The 14,679-nt window shown below is 31.4% G+C and overlaps 1 protein-coding gene across 1 annotated transcript in view; it reads left to right on the top strand.

Annotated features, from left to right (window-relative positions):
* Positions 1-14,429, top strand: part of LOC115887384 — a 57,249-nt gene extending 42,820 nt beyond the window's left edge. The window contains exon 5 of the mRNA XM_030906798.1: positions 14,349-14,429. The gene's annotated coding sequence lies outside the window, so the exon portion shown is untranslated. The remainder of the gene's footprint in view (positions 1-14,348) is intronic.
* Positions 14,430-14,679: the final 250 nt, after the last annotated feature.

The following is a 14,679-nucleotide window of genomic DNA, read 5'->3' on the forward strand; positions in this document are numbered from 1 at the left end:
TTTATTTACAGCCTTTATACAGGGTGTCCCAATATTCCGTGGAAATAGAACTGCTACGTATTTTTCGAAGTCGTACTTACCTCTATACAAAAGTACTTCGTTTGTCCGTTAGAGGGCATCAAACTTTAAAAATTTAAACACATTTTTTTAAGATATTTTAAGAATCGCTATTTCGATTTGAATGAAATTTGGGGTGCCTATGTTTTATTAAGTACTTTAACAATTGACTTTCGCAAAAGTCAAGAAAAACTACAGGAAGGGATTTTTTTAAAGGTTGATGCTCTCTAAAGGACGAACGAAGCTCTTTTGTATGGAGGTAAATTATGTCCAATAAACTTATTTTAATTCTAAATATGCATAGTAGTTCTATGTCCATGGAAAATATTCCCAATAGGGACACCCTGTAGAAAGTCTTTACTTCCCTCATTTTGAAACTTGTAACATATCTTGCAATTTTTTAGATCATATCTGGTAGGTAACTACATCGTTAATTGTTTTAATCGCTAATTCTAATATCGACGTATCATAACCTTTAAACGCAAATATCTTGAATACCGTTCATCGTTTCCAACTAAACGAAGAGCACCTCTCTTACGTAAAAAAGTCCTAGCTTTTTATGCCATTTGTTGAAATTTCTGTATCCATTGGGACAAAAAAGTATCACCAGTACTACCCAATATCCTAATGGAAAGTACCGTTTCAGAACTCGGATTTTTACACTATATCCATTTGCAAATGTGCGTAAGAATACCAAATTTCAAGGAAAACTGTTCACCAATGTTCTTAAAAATGTATTATATAACAAAATATATTATCTTTATTTGCTCTATCGGGGAATGTATAGTTTCATAAAAATCACTAACTCAATTACTGAAACTAAAATCACTCACTTGTTTGCACAAATATACAAACTATAAAGCCCGCCATTCACTATCCTGATATGTGCCCTATCCGTACCCGCGCACCCTGGATCATATATACTTACGTGGATAAATCAACGCCATAAGTTTAGCATTAAAAAATATGTTTCCACCATCACGACATGCCATTTTCAAACCTTCTTTATTGCACTTATGAAACGTTCAATAGATTTGTCTTTTCCGAGGACCTTACTTTGCGCCATGCGCATTAAAAGTTGCACCTATTTCCATACTAATCACAATTTTATACGGTTTAGAAAGTACAAATTATACATGGAAACCAACTTTTCATTATCATCATATTGTCATAATTTGGTCATAATCTTATTTCTATTGTGTAACGCCACTTGTTTTTTTGCGTTTTTTATATTAAAAATTGTATTCTCTTTTATCGACCGCTTTTATATAGCCAAAGATGCCAAGTGTGTTCAGTGAGAAGTTAATTTTAAGTTTGTGCAATTATATTTGTATTTTTTTTCGTTGAACTTTCTAAATACTCTTAAAAATGACTAGAAAGTGTTTGGTGTGTGGAAGTTCTAATTTAAAGGTCCCCAAATGATCTTTTCATAGGCAAGTAAAGTATTAAGTTGTTCTTTTATTTATATTAAACCACACGCATACTTTCTGGTTAGATTTCCTAAGAATATTGATATTCGTACGGAGTGGCTAAATTTAATTTTTATATAATTTAATTTTTATATAATTTAATTTTTGTGGCAGTAAACGTTCAATTTATTGTTCAAATATATACACTCGCCAAGGATATATAGAGTAGAAGCACCGCGTGTGCAACAAAAAAGAAGATAAATGGAAGTCGTTGATATGTTTGTGACAGTTTCCACAGTGATTTACTTATCCACGTACGTATATATGATCGAGGCCGCGCACACATTACACGAACCGTGCCAACTGTCTCCAACCTATTACAGGGTTGGCATGATTTAAATCAAATGATTTTTTTAATTTTAATCAGGTGATTTAAATAAAAAAATCAACTTTTTTAAAACTTTACAATAAATCGAAAAATAACTGTAAAAGTTATAAAAATGTGTCCTAGAAAACTATAAAAAATATTTCTATAACATATACCCTATATCTATTCGTTAAATAAAATGTTACACTTGCTATTGTAACGTTTAAATACGTTTAATAAATCGAAAAAAAAATTGTAAATGTTATAAAACTATATAAAAAATGATTTGTATAACACATATACCTACTACATATCTATTCATCAATTAAAATGTTTTTTTGAAGTAATTTCGTGTGAATCCATTAGACTTCTAACTTCTAAAGGGCAGAGATTTATTTTGAAATATATGTACAAGTGACAAAAAAAATGCTCTTCGAATACATTTCATTCGCAACCTCTAGTGCAGAAAACGGTTCTTTTGATGTTAGACTATATCTTCAAACCGTTGTCAGAAAATATGCTGTTTTATATCTCTTTATTTTTCACTTTGACAATAGATAATACTAATTTCATTCTCGACTTTAGACTATTTCCGAACAATAGTGTATTGTGTAAGGAGTAAAAATTATACTTTTTTTGACGAGGTTGTACGTTTGACGAACCAGCGTAAACAGGGAGGCACAAAAGTACATTTTTACTCTGAGTAGAATATACTCTATTTTTACAAATTAAACATTACAAATAATTTTTTGATCAATTTCAAACGTCGCAAATAATATAAAAAGTAATGCCTTGTAAGTAATCGAGTAACAATTTGTACACTCGTTGAAATTGACGCTTAATATCAGTTTAATAATATATTTTTGTACTTTTGTGCTTAGGCCTAAAAGTGCTTTACTTTTAAGCCTAGACGTTGAAATGACAAAAATTAATACTCTTGTGGCATTTCAAAAAAAATCCTTTTGATCTGATGCGAGCCACTTTTTTTGCGGAATATATTGTTGACCGATGAGGGAAAATGACACGCGACGTAGAATTGTTAATGTTGTCAGTATTGGGCAGAGCTATGAAGATTTAGCCATTTAGGATAGGACTTTAATTGGAATTAAGTCCTAATTATTTGGAAATCCGATTTAAATAATGTTTTCTATTAAAATCTCAAAAATCTGATTAAATCAAAAAAATCTGATTTTTTTTTAAATCATGATTTTTTCCAACCCCGCTATTACACGACAAGTCGCGGTCGTGTCGTAGGTTAGGTAGCCAGACTGGCGCAATCACGACCCAGACACAACCAGTGTGTGCGCTGTCGCTCTTTCCATGCTTGTTACCAGTGGTGGATACAGAGGGGGGCATGGGGCCAAGACCCCCCCCCTAAAATCTATAAATTGAGTTAAATATTAGGCTTTTGGGTTAAAAATAGCGCCCTAAAAGACATATTCTACATTACTTTTTATTCGGCCCCTTCCTCCCCTAAAATGAATTCCTGTATCTGCCCCTGCTTGTTACCATTCATTAACAGATCGGTTGGCGGACGAATCAGGATGGGCCGGTCCGCTAATCAATGGCGGGCTTAAGTTTACCTACTTTTCTTGCTATGTATCTAGCTAATATTATACAGGGTATCTCAGAAATAAGTGCAAGTATTTTAACTGGTATTATATGTTAACCCCAGAAACACGTCTATGAGTTTTTTTGCAAAAAAAAATTGTTGAAATTTTTATATTTTTCGGAAAATTAAAAAAAATTTAGTGCCACTTTAGTTTAGTGTTTATTCACCTGAAATTTCTTTTCGGTATATCTCAACCTTACAGTGTTGCCACCTCCTACATTATCCATATTCAACATTATTTGTATTCAGTGTAATTTTACTTATACACAAATTAGGAATATTAATATTTTAATAAGTGTCTATTACTAAAAAAAATAAAAACACTAAATCGCCACAATACACCCAAACACTTTTACTTTTACACTGGACGCGCGTTTCTCTAACCATGTTAGCATCATCAGCAGATGATTATAAAATGATTAAAAACAGTTTGGACTTGGTCACTTTCTCTTGTATACTGATGATAATAACATATTTTATGATCTAAAACTAATATTAAGACTTAGATTTGACTTAAGATTTTAGCAATATAAAAACACTAAATCACCACAATGGGAGCCTTTGCTGTTAGAGTTACGACATCGTGGGGACTGTTAGATCACAATAAAAGATGTTTTTTCGCTCTGCTGCAAAAATGTTCAATATATTAGTTACGAAATTTTGTGTAGAAGGCAACGATATGATGCAACTTCATGAGGGTAATTTGTTAGAAATGGAGACTGTTGCTGTAGCAGTTATTATAATAACATGCAGTCAAGCAGTGCATTGAAGTAAAGTGTATTTTAGTTAAGTGTTAGTATTGCGATTTCCTTTTTGTGTGAAAACACAAATTTAGAAAAGTAACAACCCTCCGGATTCTGTGGAGTCTTGCGATTTGTTTCTACATATACTTCATTTGACCATCTGGCAACACAAAGTGTCGAATCAGTTGAAAAGTCCTTAATATCGCCTTAGGTTATCGCCAGCGTTCTCAAAATGTTGCCATTATTTTTTAAAATTTTCAAAGTTAAATAACTCGATTATTTTCAATTTATTTTAAAAATGGTAAAGAGAAAATATGTTTCTTTTGACCAGATCTACCACCCCTTCAAATACATGCACTGATTTCTGGACCCCCTGTATACCTATTACATTCCGTTTTTACGTTAATTTTTGATTAAGTTATTTAATTATGAGATTAATTTTAATTGTACTAAAAGACTGCTAAACATTTTATTTAATATTTAAGTATTTGTATTATTCCTAGGTACTTATTCAGTAGAGATCATTTTATAATATTATATAAACTATTATAAGATGTTCTTCCTTTATAATAGATATGAAATGTATTATAATTTTATATACAGGGTGTCCCAGGCTGAGCGTGCATTAGAAGTTTCTAGAGAACTGCAATATCTAGATCGGAGATTTTTTGCACATCATTTTTTCACAATGAGCTCTATCAATTAAAAATATTTTCAATATGGCGGAACTTCCGGAAATACCGGAAGTTGACAGCAACTTCATCAACCATGTCATAGTGCCACTAGATATCACTAAAATACGAGATATATTTTTTTAAATACACTTTAAGTTTTAGCAGCACTATTTATAATATAGGAAATTCAAACAATTAATTTTTTGACAGAAGGAAATAAACTGTCTGATGGTCTGACACTTAATGTCAAAGGAAGCTAGATGAAATCAAGAAAAAATTACTAACTAAATCTTAAATAACTTAAAAACTATTTATTTTAGGTATAGGAATATGTATAATCAAAAAGTAACGAATCGAAAAACCTTTTCACTAGTGAAATAAAAAAAGTGGGTTACCTTTTGAAAAAAATTATCATAAATTATTTTTTTCTCTCAATTTTTATCTCTCAATTTCATGACAGCTACGGGCAATATTATATGACATTCAAACAATTTAATTTTTGAAATAGATAGACACAGGCCCTTTCTTTATGTCACAGTGGCTGTGGTAATCACTAAATTTGACGTATAGGCTATACATATTTTTTTGACAGACAGTTTTTTTCTTCCAAAAATTTTAAATATTTTTTTTTTCTCAAAAACGGTTAATGTTAATAACGGTAAGGTATAAAAATGTAAATCGTTGAAAAAATAAATAAATAAAAAAAATGATATCTAAATTCATAAAATTTTACACAGAACTTAAGTATGTAATAAAAAATGGGGGTGTCCATTTAAAATAAGAAAGTTGCTGTCAACTTCCGGTATTTCCGGAAATGCCGCCATATTGAAAATATTTTTAATTGATAGAGCTCATTGTGAAAAAATGATGTGCAAAAAATATCCGATCTAGATCTTATAAGTTCTCTAGAAACTTCTAATGCACGCTCAGCCTGGGACACGCTGTATATATGAGCTCTTATTTACATACAATCGAAAATAATGTACTAAATCACAGGCTAACTTATACAGATACGACACCTGTGTGTGACAATGTGAATTTTTATTATTAAAAAGGCCTATATTCTTAAGGGTTATATAATAGATGAACTAGAAATAGCTTTTTACCAACTAAATAGTGGGCGGTGACGTCAAATCGTCACCGCACTCCTCCCTGAACGTTTCTATCCCCCGCCCCCTGTTTATTTTCCACCCTATAACTTTTTTTAGTATTTCAGGTAACAAAACGAAATGTTGTATGTTCTCAATGATATGAATCGAGGATGAATGACATATTCAGTTACTTTCAGTTTCAATCCAGAGTGTGTGACTGCTGTTAATTTGAGCCATGGCTGTATGTTTTTAATCAAGGAGCTTTGGAAAAATAGATTTGATCCTCATAAATTGTATTTCGAGTCAAATTATCGTTACATTTATAGCCATGGTACTCTTGTACCGGGTGGCAAACTAAGAATGGACGCCGATTGTATCTTAGAAACTACTTATCGTATAACTTTGGAAAAAAAATTCTAATAAGTAAATCGGCCAAGGGAAATCGCTAGAAATTATTTTCAAAGTTAACTGGAACTGCTGACTGTACCTTTGCTTTTTAACACTAAAATGCAATCGATTCTGAAAATATGAACCTTCAAAAACTCTGCATGTTTTTGCACCCGGCTCTCCTGACTAGGGGGCGCATGTGTGATGGGCAATCAGAAAACAGGATTTTTCTCAAAAATATGCAGGTGAAGAGACATTTTAAACATTGCTATTGCAATCTATGCAAAATTTGTAATTTTTTTGATAAAGCGTATTTTGCTCCCTCTCATAAAATAAAGTGATGGGGGAAGGTTAAACTTGTTTTTTTTTTAATAAGGATAACTCTGATTTAGATTAACCGATTTAAACAAACTAGGGCTCGTTTAGGGTCGTTAAAAGAGTTTTTCTTTCTTAATAAGTTCTCTCCAGTATAAATTTTGTTTCCATAGATTTTTTCGCGGCAGCAAGAGGGCGCTCTTTGACATCGTAAATCATAACAGATATTACGCTTTTGAATAAAAAAATGAAATAGCAGATTATGTTTCTTTTTGAACAATTAAATAGAGCACAAAATTTCCAAAACATATCAGCGCAATCGCAACGTTCTATCTTCTCTCTAACGGGAGGTATTATCATGTTGGAATGCCGCCTAGAATTATAAGGTCTAAAAATTATAGTAGTAGGCTAGGAAACAAGAAGAGGTAAAATGGTTACGTCAAAATATCAAGACATATATTTTAGTTTCATTTTAATACCATTTAATAGTTATTTATCCATGTTCGTTCTTGATTCGACCTCATAAAAATAAAAACCTAAGCATGTTAAATCCAGTGACCTAACTGGCCATGGAAATATGCCGTTCCAGCGTCTCTATCTACTAGTAAGTGGTATCCAAGATGGCCCACACATAGCAAAATAAGCAGTACAACTGCACCAATTGAACAATTATGCTGAAATCGCAACAAATACAATTTCATCATGACGGATCCTCTAACAAAATCTGCAACTCCTCTCTTAGAAATTGTAGATAGTTCATTCCATTCAGATAATTAAAAAAGTCAATTCAATCATCCCACTTAGAATTTCTGTCCAAACAAACATTTACCGACCGGTCTCGAGCTACTTGTATCAAATGTAGATTTGGACCAGGAGTGCATATTATTAAGATTCGCACCTTCGTTCCTATATGAAAAGTGATCCGAACAACATAAACTTAAAATAATAAATAGCACAAACAACAAGTAAAACACGAAAACAAATGCAATCAAAGAACTTAGGATTAATAACTAAATGACGTTAGCATGAAAATAAACAGTAGTTTTCGACCATAGAAATTCGGGCGTTTCCTGTTAAAAGCAATATGGCGGCACAAAATGTATAAATTTAAATAAAATGATTGATTGTCTGACTTTCGGACATTTTAATCTGACAACTATCTACATAAAATTAACCAAGAAATTCGTAAAAAAAATTATTACCTCATTTTTTCTCAGAAAACGTCCGAAATTCGAATTCATGAAAACTAAATTTATACATTTTGATATTTTGACATAACCAATTTACCTCTTTTTGTTACCTAATTGTTTTAGACCTTATAATCGTAGGCGGCAGTCTAACATGATTAATTTGTTCTCTTAATATCTCCAGTTATAAAGAAGACAGTTCGAGGTTTGCGCTGATATTTTGAAAATTGTGTGCTCTATATAAATGTGCAAAAAGAGACATAACCTGCTATTTAATTTTTTATGCAAAAGCGCAATATTTGTTATAATTTCAAACAGCGCCCCCTAGCTACCGCGAACAAATATATGGAAACAAAATTCTTCTCAAAATTCTTCTCAAATCAAAATTCGTTCTAAAATCCCGTTTATGATTTCACACCGTTTTAAAGAAAATAAAAAACGTACCGGGACATACTGTATACTATTTTTTTTAATTGGTAATGTCAAAAGTTGACATATAATATGTCATTCTATTCAGAGTGTCATTTTCTAATAAATAAAGTAAAAAATACCGAGACTATTTAAAAACCAAAAGTAGCCATTTCCGGTGAAAGAGAAAGCGACAGAAAGTAATTGAATACGTAAGTCAATCCTGATTTATGTCATATACTAACATACCAAATATCGATTTTTTGTTTAACAAACAGTTATAAGGACGAGCCAACTGTATTCTGCATTCTGTGAAACCGAGGTGGTGAAATATGTACAAAAAACCGCTTGCCGCGAACCATCTCCAGTCGGTTTTTCGACGCTCCGCTTTCTATGTTCATTGTTCAATGGGGACGGCCGGTGAAGATACCGCGCGCATTCCGCGTGTATTTATCACTGACTGTGTGTTTTCTTTGAATAAATTCCCTTTGTTTGTGTTTTTCTTTGAATATTGTGTATTAATGGAGTGTTCAAAGAGCCGAACTCATCACTAAAATTGCGTAGTTCCTCTCAGACGATAGAGACATGTGTAACGACTAGACGAATGTTCGCGAGATTTCTATGGATCATGGGATGTTCGTTAAAACAATAAAACGCGCGGATGCTCAATTCTGTAAACAGTTGCTTAAAAATTTGGAATAAAATATCTACAGTCACTCTTTAAATACCATAGAAATAAATATTCATTGGTTTGTTCTATTGAACATTTCAGTCCAGACCACTGAACATTTTATTCAAAGGTTTAAACGAACCTTTATAATGATATATGTAATATGAACAGACTAGTTTGGTTTGGTTAGGTTAAACTACAGTGTCACTAGCTACACGCCCTAGCCCCAATAAAATGTGTGGATGTTTAATTCTGGAAATACAACTCTCTTGCTAAATTATTCACCGCTAAAAAATAAATACGTAGGTATGTGAAAACTATTTTCCGAAAATATTTTTTCTAATGCGACCTTTAAAAAAGATTTTTAAAATGCAAAACGACCGCGCAAATCTCGAAAAAAATAGACAAAATCCAAGACGGTGGACACTCCCAATATCAAATTATGTTACATTTATGTGCAAATTTCTGTGCTTCTAAAACTAGTTATAACAGTTTGTTACGAAGAATGCAAACTCTCAATCCTAATTATTACCCCTTAGGAAATGTATTTCCAAAAAAGCTTCTTAGTGTTCAGTTACTTCACTTAAGGGTACTTAGGGTAAACTTTTATATTTCTAGATAGTAAGATATTTTCGTAATGTTTTCACTTTTTGTATCACCACCCGAAGAGAGCATTTCCAAAAATCGCTTTTTACTGCTCATTTCGTCATTTAAAAAACTTTTTGTGAAAAATTTCATATTTTTAGACCAGATAATAACGACTTTTATACAAATTTTCACACCTAACTAAAATCCCTTAACACAGGTAACTTTATGCGCCCTTAGGGTATGAATTTCCAAAAATGGCTAGTGCTTAATTACGTCACTTAAGAAACCTTTATATATGCAAAATTTTATACTCCTATACAAATTTTACCGCTAATTTTATCCCGTCAGGTGGTAAATTTCCAAAAATTACGTCTTAGTGATCTATATCGACGCTTAAACCACGAAAAGATACCTCCTGAAATGTTAAGCATTTTTTTGTCCGCTAGACAAATTTGTTATTAGTAATATAACCGCTGACAAATTGGTGTCCGTTGGACCAACGCAGCGCTATTTACCAAAAATAACTATTTTATTTCGCAGATTTTCTTCTAATGGCGAAATACCCAGAAAATGTTTCTGAAGAAATTATTTGTAATGCTCATTAAAAAATTACAAAAAATATCAAATAAATAAATAATTATACATTTTAAAAATGGTATTAGTATGTTTTTCTAATTATTATTTGTCATTAATTATTGTTAATGTTAAAAACTTAAAAAAAACAAATAAAATTAAAATAATTATTTGATTCTGAAATCTTCTCTTTTTAATTTCTTAACAAAGGAGAGGCGTGGCTACTGTAGCACAAATTAACTACAACAGATGCGAAAGAACACCGAATTACGCGTTCAGGTTTCTGTGACCTTCAGAAAGAGTTCACAGACAATCCGCATCAATGTATAGTTTGGGTTATTATTTGTTTGGGTGAAAATAATCTGCACCAATATGTTATCGAGGCATACAAAAAGGTCCACAGACTTCGAGACATACGAAAAATCAAGTCCATTTAGCGTGTGTCGCAATTTTCACACCTTAAAAAATTAGTTTTTTATAGCTATAGCAACTGCAGCGACTATGAAAAAAGCTGTGTGATTTTCATAGAAAAAAGGGCACCTGTAATTCATTTGAGAATGTTATAAATCGCTAAAAAAGGTTTCAAATCTCTTGGATTTCTATTAATATTAAATAACTTTTATTAAAAATTGAACTAAAATTGTTAGTATCATTAAAAACAATTCAAATTCAAAAATTGTATCAGTCAAATTCCCTCATTTAAGGTGAATATTAAAGTAAATATAAATACAGCTCATTCGAAGCTCTACTTATCTTTAAGAAAAATTTAAATCATTGTTGCAATTGGGCCTTAATGCCATTTCGAATGAACAATAGTATTAATAATGTACATTATAATAATAATAAATTTTATATCATAGCGTGTATTAAAACTACTAAAACACTTTTAAATTGGTATTATATTAACAACTTTTGTTTTTTAATCCAAAAAAAGTTACCAATTTTCTCAATCAAAATATTTGTGGTCCTGAAAAGGACCTTCGTTTTCCCATGTTCGTCAAGGTAGGTAATGGGTAAGCGGTAAAAAAAACAGGATAATGAAATTTAAAAAATTACAAAAATTGTTCAAAAGTGCCTCCCTCTTGCATTAAACAATAACCCAAACGATCATAAAATCCCCTCCTCACATTGGATAACATATCAGGGGTGACAGTGTCAAAGGCATTAAATATTTTCTGCCTTAACTGCTCCAAGTTTTGAATTTCTTCATGGCCGTAAATTTTAGATTTTATGTACCCCCATAAAAAAAATCATTCACCGAGAAGTCAGGTGAAATTAAACGTCAGTCTAAACAAAACTGTCATTTTTGAAAACTTGTCAAAATTTGGACACACGCTAAATGGACTTGATTTTCCTATGTCTCGAAGTCTGTGGACTTTTCTGTATAATCTCGCAGTAATTTAATAGATTGTTCGTCATATTATATCAGCTCGTAGGTGATTAGGAAAAAAAAGATATTTATAGTATAAAAAATTAATTTATTTAACAAAATTTAATTAAAGATGTGACAAAATAGTTACATTTCTATTGGTTCTATCGGACTTTTTTCAACTATATAAATCTTTATTTTTTGTAAACTTTAATGAATAAAATATTTTCAATCTAATAAATAATTTAATGATGTAAATAAGAGGAAATTTCTCACATGGGTGGTCAAATTCTATAGTTTTCATTATATCAAACAGCCTCTGAACGTTTTCTTCAGTGCAAAACTCATCAAAATTTAATTTAAATAATTTTTCCAGCCTGTAAATAAAATGAACAAATTTTTCCACTTTCATGATCAAAGGCTTTTAAATGGGTAAATAATTTCGAGTTATCCAGAGATTCGGATTTTTTTGCAAATTTTAGACAAATATCACATTGATGTATTTGAACACCCTTTTTAATGATGTAGTCAAACATAATTAAAGGCATTTTGAGTTGAAAACATTTCTCAGAGGCTGTTTGATATAATGAAAACTATAAAATTTGACCACCCATGTGAGAAATTTCCTCTTATTTACATCATTAAATGATTAATTAGATTGAAAATATTTGATGTATTAAAGTTTACAAATAAAGATTTATATAGTCGAAAAAAGTCCGATAGAACCAATAGAAAGGTAACTATTTTGTAACATTTTTAATTAAATTTTGTTAAATAAATTAATTTTTTATACTATAAATATCTTTTTTTTCCTTATAAATAAACACATTTGCATCCCATTTTAAATAAGATATACAAATTACCAAAACTTAGAAATAACAGTTCAAAAGTTCAACAAAAATCCTACACGCGTTTTTAAAAAGAAACATATAACCACGCACTATGTCATTCCAGCAAGCGAATACGACACAGCATAGGTTTCCGGACTAAACGACTGGTGTATTTACACCACTCAATAGGCGTGTCGGGCTTGCCGAGCGGTTTCCGATGCAGTCGCTTTCTTTCGCATCTGTTATAGGTAATTTGTGACTGTAGGTAGATAGCAATCGAAGGCAGGATATTTTTCTGGTCCCTTCAAAATTCGCCTATAATATGTATTTGTTACTGTTAAAGTCCGATGTCCAGTTAATGTCGACATTAACAGGTTAATGTTTGGGTTAGCTTATGTTTTTGGTTGTTTTGTTGTGTGTTATTCTCGAGATTAACCGGGTAATGTCAACATTAACCGGACATCGGACCTTAACCGTAACATATTAACTGAAAAATTGAGCCCGGCGAATTCGTCAAAATATAATTTCTACAATTTTCACATTTGCATTGGTTGCCGCATCTGCGTAAATTAGTCTGTGACAATCTTATTTTAGTATTACCGCTGTATAAAACTGATATTTTTTAAATGTACTTATAGCATTACTTTGTTTTAATACATAGTTTTTCTATTATGGCGCATTCTCACGACTCGTGTACTTGACAAACATTTGTAATTGGTATACAGGGTATACATGGTGCGTCGGGCATCTATATAGAATTTCTAAGTTATAGGAACTACGCCGCATTCTCGCCAGATCCTGTATGCTAATAAAAAAGTAGGTACTTGCCAAGTAGACGAGTCGTGAGAATGCGCCTTTATATTCTGTTAACATAATTAATTTCAGAGAAAGATTAAAATCTAGTCTTAGTTTGTTATTAATGTTGTATATAGGTGCCTCAAAGGTGTCTTTCATAACGGTGCAATTATTTTATTTGTTAAATAAACTAAATCTTACATAACTGAATTATTATTTAAGATGTCATCAAAACAAACTACAAAAGAAGATTTTTATTTTTACGTATGTATAACACATAATATAATAACAGTATAATATAGTATATATGTTGGAGGCAGATGCCGAATTCGGCCTATGTTCGAAATAATTAAATATACCTACCTATAACCACAAAGTTACGCGGATGAGTTTTGATTGCATTGGTTTCAACTTCTATGCGGAGGGTGTTAATCTTTTGTTGTTATATTGTACCAAAAAAAGATTAACCCCCTCCGCAAAGAAGTTATATAAAGACTATTTATAACCACGAAGTTGCACGCATCTTTCAAGTTTAGTATGGACAAATCGCCATATGTCTAATTATTTCGGACATAGGCCGAATTCGGCATCTGCCTCCAACATATACACATAATATATAACAGCAAATAGGTAAGGTAATTAAAAAAGGTATATTTAAAGTGAATTCCGTTTCCTCTTCAAATTCATTGAAACTGGTAGTGGTACAGGTATTTTTAAAGTAATGCCGGTTTTGAGCTTACTGGACTGACTGAATCCTAAATTTCTAGAGAAGTCTTTAATTTTATTCAACCCAACTTTTGCATCTTTGGATAATGGATCCAAATCAAGCTCGTAATCATATAAAGTACAATAGGCCCCTTGCGTGTATTTTTTTGTCTTAAAATGATCATTTAGACCCCAAAAGCACCTCTGTAAAATATTTTTAAAATATCTGGTGTATTAATGCCGTAATAAATGGTTAAAATTCAAATAGATGAGAAGCCCGCTAAAACGTCGGCTTTGACCTCGCTTACGATAGTGACGTCACGAGGTACTATTTTGTTTTGACATTCTATTCAGTTATGACCTTGATTATGTATGAATAGTATGGAGGGCTTAAAAAAGGAGGTTTATCGGCAATGGGCATATTTGAAATATCTGTCCCCACTTTTAAGCAGGTTCCTCGGTTTGACAGTAGAGGCACTGCGATCGATAGGGATACTATATTTTCATTGTTATTATATGGTTTAAGTTTGTTTTTGCTAAAATTATAGTTAATTTGTTGAATTTTTAGCAGTATAACAATGAGCATTGTGAAAAAAAAACTATACAGTAGAAATAGCTCGGTATCTGGCTGTAGACGTGGATATTTCAATGAAAAAAAAGCGAAGAAAGAAAAGTAACCCAAAACTTTTCAAAGCTCCTAATGTAAGTAATATGATTATTTATTTTAAAAAAATTATGATAGATGTTAAGAAAAACATTAAAATTATATATAATCAGTGCACAGATTTATTTAAAAATCATATTAATAGAGAATATAGCCCAAAATCGAACATCTGCATGACATAACCTAGAGAGCCTAAAACAATAATAATTTTTAATACTTTATACCTACTAACATG

Source organism: Sitophilus oryzae, unplaced genomic scaffold, assembly GCF_002938485.1.
Source record: "Sitophilus oryzae breed Bouriz unplaced genomic scaffold, Soryzae_2.0 scaffold_573_pilon_pilon, whole genome shotgun sequence".
NCBI classification, from domain to species: Eukaryota; Metazoa; Arthropoda; class Insecta; order Coleoptera; family Curculionidae; genus Sitophilus; species Sitophilus oryzae.